The sequence below is a fragment of the Daphnia pulex genome, chromosome 5, assembly GCF_021134715.1.
Source record: "Daphnia pulex isolate KAP4 chromosome 5, ASM2113471v1".
Lineage (NCBI taxonomy): Eukaryota > Metazoa > Arthropoda > Branchiopoda > Diplostraca > Daphniidae > Daphnia > Daphnia pulex.
The window spans coordinates 1,566,557-1,583,125 of record NC_060021.1 but is presented as its reverse complement, the minus strand read 5'-3'; the positions used below and the strand labels follow the sequence as shown (position 1 = coordinate 1,583,125).

Here is a 16,569-nt window from a genome sequence, read left to right as displayed (position 1 = left end):
CCATTTTCTGGCAAAATAAAAAAAACCTCGAATATCTTACAGCTAAATAACTCCTAAACGGGGGAAAATTTCATATTTCTGCAAACGCAGGTAAATCCGGCATGCAGAGGCGAACATGAATATTTTTTTTTATATTTTTAACGCCTTTTCCGGATTTAGATCTGGAAAGCAGCTCCGGGAATTCGGTCTACTTGAGTCGTGGATCGCTTGTTAATAATATCACTTTCTGAGAAATGCAATTTGCAAATTTTCGATTTAGATGAAAGATGTTGACCATCCAAAAGGTGAAGGTTACTTTCCCATTCAGTGAACAGCATTGGATCTTTTGGGGTTGAGAAATATGAAACATGATTCTTAACAAAACGTCTACTTCCTTTAGACGACGAGCACGTTGGAACTGCACACTTAACGGTAATTTCGAAATCTTTTTTTTGCAGCGTGACAATAACATTAAAAATCATGTTTCGTACATCACACAGCAGATGTCGTCATGTAACCATTGTTTTACGGCGGCACTTTCACCAGAGATAAAGACCACTGGTTTTATTCTCTTCATAAGAGAATTAACATGGGCAACTGTCGCCAGCATTCTTACTACCCTTCCTCCGATTTTCCCGATTCTGTCTTTCTTCTAAGTAACCACACTCTGGTTACTTCTATTATAGCATGATTCTGTCTTTCTTGTCCTGCCCTTTAGAGTACGTTTTGTTTTCTACACTCTGCTTATTTCTAGTCAATTGCAGTGATTCAATTGATTTATCTGATTTTGCAATTGACAAACGTCATTATTAAATACAGTACGACTTCTTAATACAAATTTGTATGACAAAATTACCTAGGACTTTTAAACGTCAGCAAATAATTTTACCAAGACAGAAGAAAATAATCTTCGTCTGCAACACCCTTCGTAGCCTCGGTGCAGTACAGCAGTTTATCCGCTTAGGGCAGGACAAGCAAGACAGAAACTCGGGGTAAGTAGTGATAGGGCTAAAAGGATAGCACATGCGAAACCAGTCTTCTTTATCTATACTTTCACCAAAACGTCGTTTTTTAGAACTGGCAATGTGGAGTCTCAGGTCCAGTTCCAGAAATCTGGCAATTTTTTAGTAGGGTACACTGGTGTCTTCACTTCTTTCTGTATGGGCTTATGCTGGAGTGATGTTCCTCGTTCTTCTCATTCTCCGCGTCCAGATTTTATTTTCAGCTATTTTTAACGTTTTTTTAAGATGCCCACTGGCAAAAATTGTCAACTTAATTGGTTATTTTACCGACGCTTGAGTTGTAATGCGCAGATTTATGCGCAATTCTTTTTCCTACACATACTTTGTTTCGAGCGATTTTTTTTGCCCAACGTTACAGAGTTACTTTAAATTGCAAAGAATTATTACGCGTTTCGAATTTTTCTTTTTAAGACAAATTCTACTCTAGAGTAGCTAAATACGTTCGGAGTGGGTTTCTTTGAAATGGATTGGTCCAATTATGGAACAAAAGCTAGGGCAGCGGCATTTTCATCTGGATACCGTGAAAAATAGCCGCATAAGGGACAAAGCAGTGGCTATCAAACTTTTCAAAAAAGCCCCCCAGCTTGAATTTATTCTTTAAGTGAGGATATGCCTGGGCAGGGTCTGCGTGTACTTCAAGGCGATCTAATGACATAAATTGCTCGGTGCGGTGAAAGCAGCCAAATGCAAATGGTAGCCCCTATTATCTGCAATAAACTGGAGACACGGCGAAATGTCTCCGATAATTATCTGAATTTATTCCTTTGCTTCGTTTCTTATCGACAGCCGGGAAACGATCAACATTTTTTTGACTCGGCAATTTCTATGTGCAAGTCAGCTTATACCCGATTTAGTACCCGATACTCATTTGACTTGCCCTTATTCATTTTTGGGTATTCCAAATTGAGAATAGTCGGAGCAAGCATTCATCTTTGTTTTTGTTTTTTTGATAGAACAGGAGCAGTTTATATTGTGTTTGTTCCCAACCTTAGTCAAAAGGATGTTTACGACATTAGTACTGTAATATGTAAATGGTTAGAGCAGAAGGGAGGGAAAAAGTCTTATTCATTTGGTTCATTTCCTCGCAATGGTTTATAGTAAATTAGACTTTGAATCCGATTGGAATCTTGTCAGATTATTTATTTTGACAAATCAATGTGACTTGTATAATTAGTCACAGTATAGATTGTCGCCCTTTTAGAGATTGCAGATTGTTCAAACCTCGAACATTAAAAAAAAGTCTAACCGACAAATTTTCGTTCAATCCGTGGCTCTGCTTCAACCGTTGTGATTGCGGCCGAATGTTTTTTTTTTTTATTTTCACTCACTTTGATTTTTGCATCAGACCCATTTTTGGATCTTGATTTTATTTTTAACCCCTTATTTCTTCTTTTCGATAGCGGATATAATTATATCCACTTTCTTTTATATAATTCTTACCCAAAAAGCGTAGGAACTTTTGTCCCAGTTAGTTTGAATTTGTTTGTTCAACTGTTACAGTGTCTAAAATCTGTGATCGCTGTCGAAACAGATGACATGAAAACATATTATCGGCAATGAATGATACAACAAGTAGAGTATTTTTATTTTACGAAATTTTTTCTGTACAATCACGCAGCGTGACGCTTGAGACAAAAAAAATTGAAGAAAAAATTGAAAATAAAAGAAAAAAGCAAAAAGAAAAGAGAAAAAGGGCTACTTCGACATACTTCACCCTGGGAGCTATACTTTCATTATCCCATTTTCGAGGGACTCCAATTGGACCACTGTCCCGCTCAAAGTTAACAAATCTCCTCTCCTGTATTTCATCTGGCGGAATAGAATGATGATCACATCTATTTTGACAAGATGCGAGACCCCAGCTGGTCTAATCACAACCATTTTCAACCGAGACAGAGACACTCTTCTTACGCCAAAATAGCTTTTCTAACGCCTTGAATCCTCTACTCAAAAAATTTTAAATCTTCTTGGGTAACCGTACCGCCTTCCGCTTCTAATGTGGCGAGATGATCGATAATCTTCTAAACTTCTACTACTTCTGCTTGATGGTTCATTACGTCCAGGATGTCGTGAACGGAATCCAATTGCAGATGCCAATCAGTACTTAACCGAAGGAATGCATTATGTGAATTGTCATTTCTAGTGTCAAAAACGATTGCGAGGAGTTAGGCATCGCCTCTGGTGCCGCCCCCAGGGGCGAGGTAGTCCTGGTTGGTGTTGACCTGGTCCATGATATACTTGAGGTTAGCAAAAACATCAATAGTGATGTTTGCAAGATTTAGTTTCGACAGAGTCATAAGTACATCTGCTAGGTACTCGAGTATAACCCTGTATACAATTTGTGATAGGCCAAAGGCTTTTTCAAAATTAAACGCTGGCGTGAATGAAAAAGAGAAGGTCACCAGGCCGTCGAGGTTCCCGGCCGACATTTCGTTGATTATCCTCTGGATTTCATCTGCTACATCAGGTTGGATGACGCTGCGATTCAGAAGGACCAGTGCCGGTAGATCAGTCATCCCCGTCTGATCTATGGAATTTAGATTTAGATGGGCCGTATTGTTTCTGATGTTGATGACTTTTTGGATGTCACCATTAGACATCGCAGTGGGCAAAAATCCGATCGGGTCTTTCACGTTCTCATCCTTGATCACTCACAACAGTACTTGGTCATCGATATTCTGGGCGGTGGCGGTCGCTTTGCCTTTGGCGCATAAAAACGCGTGCCACCCCAACAGAGACAGGTGAAGGAGATGGAACTGGATGAACGCCGTCTTCTTGGTTTTGAGTGATGAAGAGAGTGGACCCAAGAGGGAAAAATAAGGAGTTTTGTATATCGCCACCAGTAGAAGATACATATATCAAATTTATTTAGGCAAATTAGGTGATTTTCAAAAGGGAATGGAAAGATCAGTCAGATTTTAAATGCTAAAGATGAAAGACTAGCTTGTATAAATTTTTCATAAGACTAGATCCTCGGTTTTTCTGCTAATTTTTCAAAGTCCTCTACTTCGATAAATGGTGCTGCCACCACGCGTAGCGTTACTCTCGTGTTCGTCCCAAAAAGGGGCTATGATAAGCAATTTTTTGCGTTTTTTGCGTTCACTAAAATGACCATATCTCAACCAATAAAATTCGGATAGGAAATTTCTTTTGGATTTTGGTGGTTGGGATAGCAATGAACCTTTTTATAAAATTAGTTTTTTATATAGATGCCCCGCTTTTCCGAAAAAGATTGAAAAGTCCCCCCCCCCCCCCATTTTATGGCAAAATAAAAAAGCCCTCGAATCTTACAGCTAAATAACTCCTAAACGGGTGAAAATTTTGATTTCTGCGACCGCAGGTAAATCCGGCATGGAGAGGCGAACATTAATATTTTTAACGCCTTTTCCGGATTTAGATCTGGAAAGCAGCTCCGGGAATTCGGTCTACTTGAGTCGTGGATCGCTTGTTAATAATATCACTTTGTGAGAAATGCTTGCAAATTTTCGATTTAGATGAAAGATGTTGACCATCCAAAAGGTGAAGGTTACTTTCCCATTCAGTGAACAGCATTGGATCTTTTGGGGTTGAGAAATATGAAACATGATTCTTAACAAAACGTCTACTTCCTTTAGACGACAGGCACGTTGGAACTGCACACTTAACGGTAATTTCGAAATATTTTTTTTGCAGCGTGACCAGAGTAATAGAGGAGATGGTGGCGTCGCCCTGTCGAAATTCTCCATAAGGCTATGTCCGAGGTTTTTCAATATTTTTTCAATTGTTTGGCGGACGTTACAGAATAGCTCTCCCTTAAACGCAGCGCCGCCACGCGTAGCCTTCAGTCAATATAAGCTAGAAAATCATTCTTCATTCCATTCCACGATTTTTTCCCCATGGCTGGTAATATTCAAGGGAATGTCTCTTTCAAATTCGTTGAAATGTAAATCTTCAAGAAAAACTTGCTTCTTTTGTGGTGTCAATTATCAGGATGAAAACAAAAGAATTGGTATTTTTGGTGTACCTAAGAACAAGTTTTCTAGTTGGCAATTAATCATTCCAGAGCTGAAGCAATCATCGTTACTGTATGAAAAGCATTTTGATGAGTCAGATGTTAAAAGGATTTACAGATGGCACAGTGTATCATCCCTATGGAAGATGGAGATTAAGTATTTCTGCTGTTCCTAAACATTTCTTGCGTATAATTAATATTATTGCGCTGTAAAACTTGTAGTAAGTTCTAACGTTACTTGAAACAGGTGTAAAGGAAGCTTCTTCCAAAGTAGTCAAACGTACTCCTCTGAAACAACTGTTTTCAGTCAACACACAACAGAAGAAACGTGATGTTATACAAGCTAAAATTTCTAGTGTTCATTCTATGTCCAACAATCACCAAAACCTACCATCACCTCTGGGTAATGGAGCAAACAGACACAAACTATTAAAAAGAACTGTTGGTACCGAGAATACACCACCTAACCAACATAACAAAAAATTGAAACTTATAAGTAAGTTGTTATATATTTCAATCGGTTTTTAGTAACTATATTTGTATTTTTCAAATTAAATGTCATTGCAGGCCACCAAGCACCTAGTCGTGTTTCTAAAAGCAATACTCCATTTCAATCGGTTGCTTTACCAACCCTACAACATCCAGAAACAGAAATCATTGGTGGCATTGATCTGATGGAGACTGATGAGCCTTTTAATTTGCCAATTGAGACTCTAACCACAGTAGAAGAAGACACTGTCAGTTGTGATAATATTACTACATCTAAATCGGTTGATTCACCCATCCTACAACATCCTGAAACAGAAATCATTGGTGGTAGTGAGGTAATGGAGACTGGTGAGCATTTTAATTTGCCAATTGAGGCTGAAACCACAGTAGAAGAAGAAACTGTCAGTTGTGATACTACTACTACATCTAAATCGGTTGCTCTACTGCCACAACAAGATCCAGAATCAGAAATAATTGCTGGCAGGGATCTAATGGAGACTGGTGAGCATTTAAATTTGCCAAACAAGAAACGGGTGAGTCTTTTGAGTTGTTCAATGACAGATAAACCACAGTAGAAGAAGACATTGCTAGTTGTGAAACTACTACTGCATTTCAATCGGTTGCTTCACCAACCCTACAACATCCAGAAACAGAAATCATTGGTGGCATTGATCTGATGGAGACTGGTGAGCCTTTTAAGTTTCTCATTGAGACTGAAACCACACGAGACACTGCTAGTTGTAATAGGCCTACTACTACTCCATTTCAATTGGTTGCTTCACCGACACAACAAGATCCGGAAACAGAAATAATTACCTACAAAACAACAAACCTTCAAGCTGTCCAAGGTTTACAAATTTTTTTTTGTATTTTTATTAAATTTTTGTTTAATGCCTGTTTTAATTTTCCATAGCATTATTTGTTAGCTTTCCTGTTCCTCATTCCAATGAATTGTTGTCTTTACCACCAGAAGCCACAGAAACTACTCACAGCTCAGATGTAACTACAGCAAATGAAACTACGGATGCAGAAATAGTTGGTGCCCCAACTGTCCGGGGGAAAAAGCCTTTAAGAGTTTATCGAATAAAGGCACCAACTTACTGCGAATGCCATAAAGAAATAAAGGGGAAGTGTGCACCATGTCAGATAAGGGAACTAAAGATGTTTGTACAGGAAAAGGACAAACAACTGATTGTGAGGAGTTATCAAGTTAAAGCGACAGGTTGACTTAGAAAAACTAAAATGTAAATTGAAGGAAAAGGACAAAAAACTGAATGCGTCATCCAAACAATTGGCGAGAATGTGTCAGTATGCGGTGGTAAATATTTATCTATTATTAAATAATGAGTACATTCAATAGCAAAATATTTACAAACCCTTTACGTCATTCATTAGGATTGCGTATAGAAACCATCTCTAAGTTAAAGGATGACGTTGCAACCCTTACCGAAAATCAACTGGACGAGAAAATTAAGCATCTAACTCACGGAGTAAGTTGCCCATTTCTATCTCTATGAAGGAACTGTTTATGAGTAAAAAATGTAAATTAATTGTAATTTAAAATCTTTTACTTTTTGTGAGTTGTTTAGATGAAACATTTTTAATTCTCTACTTTGGAACTTACGGAAATATGGAAAAGCTACAAAATGATAAAATTTTATTTTAATTTTCATAATTACTTATTGACTTCATAATAACTTTATAATATTTGACTATTATCCTTTGAAATGTATCGACTTTGATGACCAAAATATAAGACAATTTTTGAAACAGTTGCATGCGTCAAGTCTTTTAACAAGCAATTTCAATTTTTAGGAAAGATTCATCATCAACAACTTCATCATGAAGGGCAAAGCTGAGCTTAAGGCTGATACTGGAAGAGCTTACGGTACGAAATACGATGCTGGATTCTTGATGCAGTGCCTGCTTCTAAAGTTGAAAAGCAGCTCCACCTATAACCATCTGAGAAAAAACAAAATTCTGCCCCTTCCTAGTCCATCAACGATTCGTCGGCGGCTTAGTTCATCGGAATGCAAATTTGGTTTCAACGAACTAGCACTGGAAAACATCAAGAAAGCTATGGCAAATCTACCAGAATCTGAACGTTGGGGTAGTATTATGTGGGACGAGGTTTCGCTGAAGAAAGATCTCACTTGGCATTCGTCTAGATTGGAATGGCACGGTATTGTGGACTTCGGTGAAGATATTAAGGGAGCCGTGAAGAGTGGAATTGCTACACATGCCTTAGTGTTAATGTTTCGCCCATACAGAGGCAATTGGGTGCACCCCTTTGCTTGTTTCGCATCTAAAAACGCTGCCAGCTTCACAATACTTCACGAAGTTATTGTGAAAGGTATTGTTCTACTTCATAACAATAATGCCATCGTCAAGAACCTCGTGTGTGATGGGTGTTCCTTGAATAAAGCCGCCATGACTTTATTTGGTATTCATGGAAAAAAGTCAAGGGAAAAGGTTAAAAAAGACAATTCTTATTTCATGAAACATCCAATGGATCCATCTATCAAAATTTATTGGTTGTTTGACGCACCGCATCTTTTAAAGTGTACAAGATATCAAATTCTAACACATAAAGAGGTTCAGGTAAATACTTTTAATGTTAAACGTGTTCAAAAATTGCAAAATTTAACTTTTTTTCTCATTAGTATGGTGGTTCAACTGCACGTTTTATTTACTACAAACTTTTACATAAACTGGAAAAAAAAATCATTTTCGGAGGGCGTTTAAACTTACTGAGTCTCACATCAACCCAACTAATTTTGAGAAGATGAACGTTCGCAAAGCTTCCCAGCTTCTTTCCGACTCTGTTGTTCATGCAATCCGGCATTACCGAGCCCACAGAACATTCGGGTATCTTTTTAAAGAATCTGAGAGCACCGAGAAATTTACAAAATTGATGTTTTTGACATAATGAATGGACGTTGCGTGAAACAAGGGATCAATATTTCTAATTGGTGTAAGAAGAAGGAAAAGCTAGACATTTTCCTGAAATTTTTTTATATTACCGAGGAGTCTCACCGGTCAAGAGAAAAAAATGATCCCAATATTCCTCTCAACATGTTTGTATCGGAGACTACTTTGCAAGCCTGGCGAATTTCCGTGCTGAATGGCATTGCTTTAGCAGAGGAGCAATTTAATGCAAACTACATTACAGTTCTAACTGGAAAGCTGAACCAAGACCCTCTTGAGGTAACATGATTTTACTAAGATTATGTGTTCTTTTTTTGTAATTCTTTCGAAATCTTTTTTAGCGTTTTTTCGGAATCGTAAGAGGAATTGATGACACACCGACCGCTTACTCTTGGTTACAGATTTTTCGAATACTTTCACTTTATAATCCTACTAAGATGCACGTTGAACGTGGACACGTTGATAACGGAGACAATTTGCGTATTTTAGTTTCTTATGAGGAATGCCTTGTGAATAAGTTTAAGGCTTGCAAAAAAGAAGCAGCTGAAATAAGAGCATCATTCAAGCAGCTATTTCTGGAAGAGCTTTCTGTTCGCTACGTGAATGTTACGGAAGACGAAATGTCTACTGACGAAACCAAAGATGAAATGATTTATGATATGTGCGGTTATGTTCTGAAAAACTCGTGATACCGTCTGGACTAACTGTGATGATTGCAAAAAAGGTCTTATCACAAAATATGAAGACTTGCCTCCAACGTTCTTGTCCGCCGAGTACACTGCTGAAAGAAATCACGGGGGTTTAACCTTCTTAACTGTCAATTTTTTTTAAATAATTCAAAATGTTGAAAATGTGGTAACCAATTTTTTTGATAACGATGCTCATATTTATGTAACTAATTTCTATGAGGAAGTCATGTCAGAGTTATGTAAACTCAATGTTTTGAATGTTTGCTGTGATAAACACGAAGATTCCTTGCCCTATTTAATATATAATATGTACATATTCGTTTTCACACAGAGTCTAAGCGATTTCGAAACATACATCTGTCTAGTGATCGAACGCAAATGAAAACTAACAAAAAATTGTCAAGAATCCCAAAAAGTGCTGAAATTCAATGTGAAAAAGTCAAAGAAAAAGAAACAGCAAATACAACGGATAAAACTTAAAGTTTGATATTTATTTCATTTCATGAAAAAAGGAAAAATATTTATAAATCATCAACTATTTGCATTATGGTATAATTTGTAGTATAATTTAAGTGTAACTTTACATTTGAGATTTGTTGCTTTACAGACAGCATGTTGTAATCTTATTTTACGGACTCGCGGGGAAATTTCAGTTTAGTTCTTGGAAAAATACGCAAGGTGTCACCCTTTTTAAGGGAGTCGGCTCGGACATAGCCTTATGGAGAATTTCGACAGGGCGACGCCACCATCCTCTCTATTACACTGGCGTGACAATAACATTAAAAATCATGCTTCGTACATCACACAGCAGATGTCGTCATGTAACCATTGTTTTACGGCGGCACTTTCACCACAGATAAAGACCACTGGTTTATTCTCTTCATAAGAGAATTAACATGGGCAACTGTCGCCAGCATTCTTACTACCCTTCCTCCGATTTTCCCGATTCTGTCTTTCTTCTAAGTAACCACACTCTGGTTACTTCTATTATAGCATGATTCTGTCTTTCTTGTCCTGCCCTTTAGAGTACGTTTTGTTTTCTACACTCTGCTTATTTCTAGTCAATTGCAATGATTCAATTGATTTCTCTGATTTTGCAATTGACAAACGTCATTATTAAATACAATATGACTTCTCAATACAAATTTGTATGACAAAATTACCTAGGACTTTTAAACGTCAGCAAATAATTTTACCAAGACAGAAGGAAAATAATCTTCGTCTGCAACACCCTTCGTAGCCTCGGTGCAGTACAGCAGTTTATCCGCTTAGGGCAGGACAAGCAAGACAGAAACTCGGGGTAAGTAGTGATAGGGCTAAAAGGATAGCACATGCGAAACCAGTCTTCTTTATCTATGCTTTCACCAAAACATCGTTTCTTAGAACTGGCAATGTGGAGTCTCAGGTCCAGTTCCAGAAATCTGGCAACTTTTTAGTAGGGTACACTGGTGTCTTCACTTCTTTCTGTAGGGGCTTATGCTGGAGTGATGTTCCTCGTTCTTCTCATTCTCCGCGTCCAGATTTTATTTTCAGCTATTTTTAACGTTTTTTTAAGATGCCCACTGGCAAAAATTGTCAACTTAATTGGTTATTCTACCGATGCTTGAGTTGTAATGCGCAGATTTATGCACAATTCTTTTTCCTACACATACTTTGTTTCGAGCGATTTTTTTTGCCCAACGTTACAGAGTTACTTTAAATTGCAAAGAATTATTACGCGTTTCGAATTTTTCTTTTTAAGACAAATTCTACTCTAGAGTAGCTAAATACGTTCGGACTGGGTTTCTTTGAAATGGATTGGTCCAATTATGGAACTAAAGCTAGGGCAGCGGCATTTTCATCTGGATACCGTGAATAATAGCCGCATTAGGGACAAAGCAGTGGCTATCAAACTTTTCAAAAAAGCCCCCCAGCTCAAATATATTCTTTAAGTGAGGATATGCCTGGGCAGGGTCTGCGTGTACTTCAAGGCGATCTAATGACATAAGAAAAATGTTATGGAAAACAGAATGAAATTTATTGCTTTCTCATTTACCTTGAGAAACGTAAAAGCCAAAAAATCCAACAGAAGAATTTTTTACAATGATCTTGTAATACACGCCTGGTTCTCTCTTACATTCAAGGCAGGAATCTTCTTCCATTTTTCAGGAGGGATGTAATTGAAATACAAAGACACAATTACACATGGTCTACTGCGCTCGTATTCTGCTTGATGTTTGTAATTCATCGACATGCCGACGGCAAATATAACAAATTGATCTCGCTGGCGGGGTGCTCTCTAAAGAAATAAAATATTTTACTGGTCCATTAAAAAATATTCAATCTTTACTTAATTCGGCAATAGTTTCATTGTTCTCTTTCAACATTCGGTTAATGCAGTCTTTTTTAAGAGGATTTTCTAAAACATTGGATTCCTGTATTTAAAATGTTAAGATATGGTTGACCATTCATGAAACAGGTTGTCCGTGTACCTGTAGCGTCTTTATGGCATCATTGAAATCTAACCCAAGGTTCAAGCATTGCTGAGCATACTGTTTCGCATCATCAGGATCTTTTGGCGAAATTACGTGTGCCAACCTGTACAGTAGCTGTTTTTTGTTGCCATCAACGCAATCGGCAGAGTTGTGAAATGATCCTAGCATTCTCACACGAGCTGACATCTCTCGCATTACTTGCACCGCCACTTCTTGAGCACTTGAGCTTGCGATATTGACAGGAGGTTGATATTGGTTTTCAGAGACTAAGATTCCACCATCGTTTACGTTCACGAGGTATACGTCATCAAGTATCCCATGCCTTTTATATTAGAAAATTTTAGAGAAATACAAATATACTTTTGTCATATTTAATGCCTTGGAAACGGTATCCACCTGAGAAGTACTTCCCTTTGCATCAGTTAGTTCTAGGTTCACCGTACAAGATCATTTCGAAATCAATTCCGAAATTACTGGCAATCTCTTTAAATATAATAGAGACGATTATGGGCGGACCCCGTTTTCTTAGCAAGACCTACTAAAATAAAAAAAATATATTTCATCTACAAACAAAAATACTTCTTCGATTGCATAAAACTTGTCCATTTGCATTTCGACGCTCAAATGTTCGACTTTGTATCCGAGTTCCTCAAACATGACATAAGAAATCAAATTTATCAAGTCTCTAGTTCTTTCGAACTCTTCTTGTGAATCACAGATTTCAGTTCTGATTCTTGACATAAAGATGTCGCGTACTTGATAATTTATGGTTTCAATGGTGCTTTCCACGCTTCTCACACAAGGTTGCTGGGTGTGCTCCATTTTAAACCATAAGGCGAACTGCACCGCAATTTTAAGAAAATAATTTTGTGTTCTGATTTTTGGTCCAAGATAGTTTCTTACTTTAATCTTTGCTGATTGAGCTCTCATCTTGCAGAGCAGCAGACTTGCATAATATCTGGTTGTCAGACTTTCACTACTAAGAACTAATGAAAATTCAGAAATTGATTTCATCTTAAAGATATGTCATGATTCTTACTCGTTCTCTGAACTTTTCTTCAGTGTGTGGGAAATGGCTTGCTGGAACGGAAACTCTCCAACAAGCAGATCACTGACTACAGAGCAAGGAATTTGGCTGCGTGGGTAACACAGAAATGGCATGTTTCTGATCAAGCACTTTCCAAGCTGAACTCCTTGCGTCCCCATTATTCTTCAATACCAGTTCTTTTGATCCTGTCCCTTAATTTGCAAATTACAACAGGGCCACCTGTAGACATCAAAATGCTACTTATTATATACAAAGTGATTTCGATTAGAAAAGGAATTGATTACGCGTCAAACAGCTTCATTTTCCATAACTGGTTTGATCCTCTTAGCAAAAAGTATTAACGCTTACAGGTGAGCATCAGGGTAAACACATCTGAGATTGTTATTTCACTTACACAGCAGATTTTTAGTACCAGATCATTCGGTAACAGATGAAGATTCAGGTTCCGAACAAGCACAAATAGTACACATGCAAGAGAGGAAAAAGGGATTTAAAAAGAAGAACAAAACAACTATGCTTAGTCACCATAAGCTATGGACAACTCTAAACTCTGTAAAATCACTTCAACGCTAAACAATGAGGAAATAATAACAACGCAACAAATCAAATCAATCGCCAATGGCGGGGTATGTGAATAGCAAAGTATGAGAAAGCTATGAGGGTCGACCGGTTGGCACCATTACTATTTGTTTGAACAATTTTGTATCAATTAATCAAGTAAATTTTGCTAAATATCGAGCAAATTCCTTATTGACTTTGCTTTTGCACAGTTGTCATCGTTCCTCTTCCAAGTTTTTGTTTCAAAGTGATTCCTAATGACAAAGTATTCCATAACGAGATCACGAATCAATTCTAGTTTATGTTGCTCATTGCAACAAAACTCAATATTGATTTTCCCTTTGCACAACTTGGACATCACTCTTTGAAACCAATTTCCGATACTTAAATTGTTTTGATTGACTTCTTTTTTGTAAATTGTTTCAACTGCGTGAAAAAAATTAAACATTGGTGGTTTGCAGTACTTCAATCCACCTTTTGTTTTTATATCGGTCAGGCAGTGGTGGTAAAAGTCTGCTGGCAGGAGCTCTTCCGTGGTTTGCAATGTTGAAAGACATTCTTTGCATTTCAGCAACCTCCTTCGCGTGTACAGTAAGTATCCACATATTTCATATACTGTGTCCTTTGTCACTCTTTCTTCTAGCAGGATTTTGTCGATGTCCACTTCTTGTGTTGGTGATGGCATGTTTTCCAGCTCTTCCATTGTTGGGTAAGTAATGACCGAAATGTCAATACAAACTTGAGCATCTTCTGATGTTGTAGGTAGTTCTTCTGGTTTTCTTTTTAGGCATAGAGCCTCAAGTATATCATCCTTCATCGCCTCCCTCAAATCGCTTGCTTGTTGTGTCGTTGCCTTACACTTTTCACGAAGGCAGTCTTTGTAGGTCGTTAATAGGCATAGTCTCTCACCCTTATCTATATTCTCCGACCTCACCGCATCTTTAAATTGGAAAACAATGCTGAGTAGTCTGAAAAGTTGGAGAAATGTTGAAATCGATGGATGGTCATTTTCCCCACAGGCACTTCTGACAAGTCCAAAAAATCTCTACAGAAAAGGTATAACTAAAGATAAACTATATTTTGTTATTTATTACCGGTAAATTTACCTCGATGCAGTCTTGGTTAAATTTGCCTGTTAGCACAAAATTAAAATCATTGTCTAGTAGATCCTTCGTTAAATTTAAAATGCTTCTGATTGTGAGTCGTAGGGCGTCCAGGGATGTTTGCGATATAAACGACGTTCGATTTTCTGTTTTCAGGAACACTTCGTTCGAATCCATTTTTTCCAATAAATGAAATAGATGCTGCACAAGTGTATGATGAAGTAAAATTTAAATGTTTAACTGTATCTATATTGACATACAGCAGTTTTATCATCGAAATTTCCATTATTAATGCTCTCTTGAGGACATCTTTCATTTAGGACATCAAAAGCATCATTTAGAAGTTTTACCATATCCGTGATTGGTTCAGTTCCGGCAAACTGAGTAAGGTTGCATTCTTCCCTTAAATACTTGAATCCCGACCACACGCTATGAGAAAATAGCTAACAGAAGAAATATATTAATGTAAGTTAAAAATCATTACTTGAGTAGCTAATTTTACATTCATATTTTGCCAATTGTCAGGGTGAATGTGAGAGAGTGTAAGTTTAGGGCAAACTCTTCTTCTGTTTAAATAAACAGCTTAAAAAGATCGCAATCGATGTTATCTCCACCGAACTGTATAGAATATTGGTAATTTTCTTTTAATAATCTAACAAATTGAATTACTTTAAACTTACTTGAAAATGCTTGACTTTTATCATATTATTTCTTATGCACTTGAAAATATTGGGAATATCGAACATGAAATGCATTTTTTCGTTTGGTTCAGTAGGATGATCAATCCATGAAAATACATTGTTCATCTTGCTGCTAATCCCGAAGAGACTGCGAACACCCTATTATTTGTTTGGTGACCATCAAACGTTACGTAGAGACGATAGCGCCGACAGTTTGAAGAGCTGCAATGGCTCTAATCACAAGATTCTGAAGCATAGAAGAACTAGCAGCCCCACTCGTTGCATAGACGCCAATTGGCTGGACCCATTTGGCCCCGTATGGACGAAACATAAGCACAAGTGCATGGTCAGCAAGCTTTCCCCTCTTTTCTGGTTCCACGTCCTCTCCGTAATCAGGGAATCCATCAAATTTCATCTTTTGTCTGTTGAAATTCACTGCCTTTTTAACTGTCATTTCATCCCAGACAAGAGATCTCCTCCTAAAACATCTTGATTTTCCATGCAGGTTTTTTTCCGATCGACTCTATCGAAAATTTGTTCAGTCCAAATGTTCCAGGAATTCCCCGGATTAGTCTTCGAAGAGTATCTGGGTGTGGTAATGGTAACAAACCCTGCCGTAAATGGTCATAAGCTTTGGGGCTTTTCAGTCGTAAAATGACGAATTCAAATAACCAATTTGCTTGTTCACGTATGCCTTTCATTGATGAGCTTTCAGCCTTCGTTATAATAGCCTGAATAACTAGCTGCTCCTATATTTAATCAATTAAAGAAATGTGTCAGGAAGCATAAGTGAATCAACTACATATGTAGGTGTTTTGTAACAATATAGTTTTTTAAATTAATTCCTTTTTGTATTTCTCATAAGTCTAGTCATATAATGGAGACGCGTCATCAAGGATATAGTTTCAATTGAAGAGTAGTCATAATGTCACAGTCATCATAAGAAAAGTCCTCTCTTCATACTCATCACAAAACATAAATGTCATTTTGTAAAAATTGAAACACTTATAACGAGAAACCAGTTTGAAGTTTGGAAACAGTTTGCGATTTAAAAAGGAAGCATAGTTACCGTTTTTCGTCCAATTTTGATAAGTATTCCTCAAAAGCCTTTTTCGATTTTACCTTTGCTGATTTTTGAAGGGAAGTAATCTCAGATTTCAGTCCCTAAATAACAAAAAGCAAATATTAAAATAAATATTTTTATATTCAACTTTAAATAACCTGTTTCACTTATTCCATTTACACTGACCTGTAATTTTTTTAGTTTGCGTGCAATTATTTTTTTTGAATTTCTGATAACCCTTCTGCATTGTGCCATTTTCCCAATGCTTTGATTTTTTTCTTTCCACAGCAATTTTGACACATAAGCCTTTAACTTCACACAGTAGCAGAATCTTTCCACTGATTTTGAATTATCTTGTATTGTATAATTGAGGAGGTTTTCGCACTTGTAAGACTTCCAAATGTTTCTGCTTTTCTCTTCATTATAGCATGTATCTGACGCGAAAATTTTGCGAGGAATTTTAAAAATTATCCGCAATTCAAACACCTTTGCACATCTTGGCGTTTTCAAGTGTTTCAATTACTTGTTCCAATTCTGTAACTGTT

General features: G+C 37.2%; 1 protein-coding gene across 1 annotated transcript in view; it reads right to left on the bottom strand.

Annotated features, from left to right (window-relative positions):
* The window catches only part of LOC124193399 (cell wall protein DAN4-like), a 37,315-nt gene that overhangs the window by 5,457 nt on the left and 15,289 nt on the right, over positions 1-16,569 (bottom strand). The gene's annotated exons all lie outside the window — the stretch shown is intronic.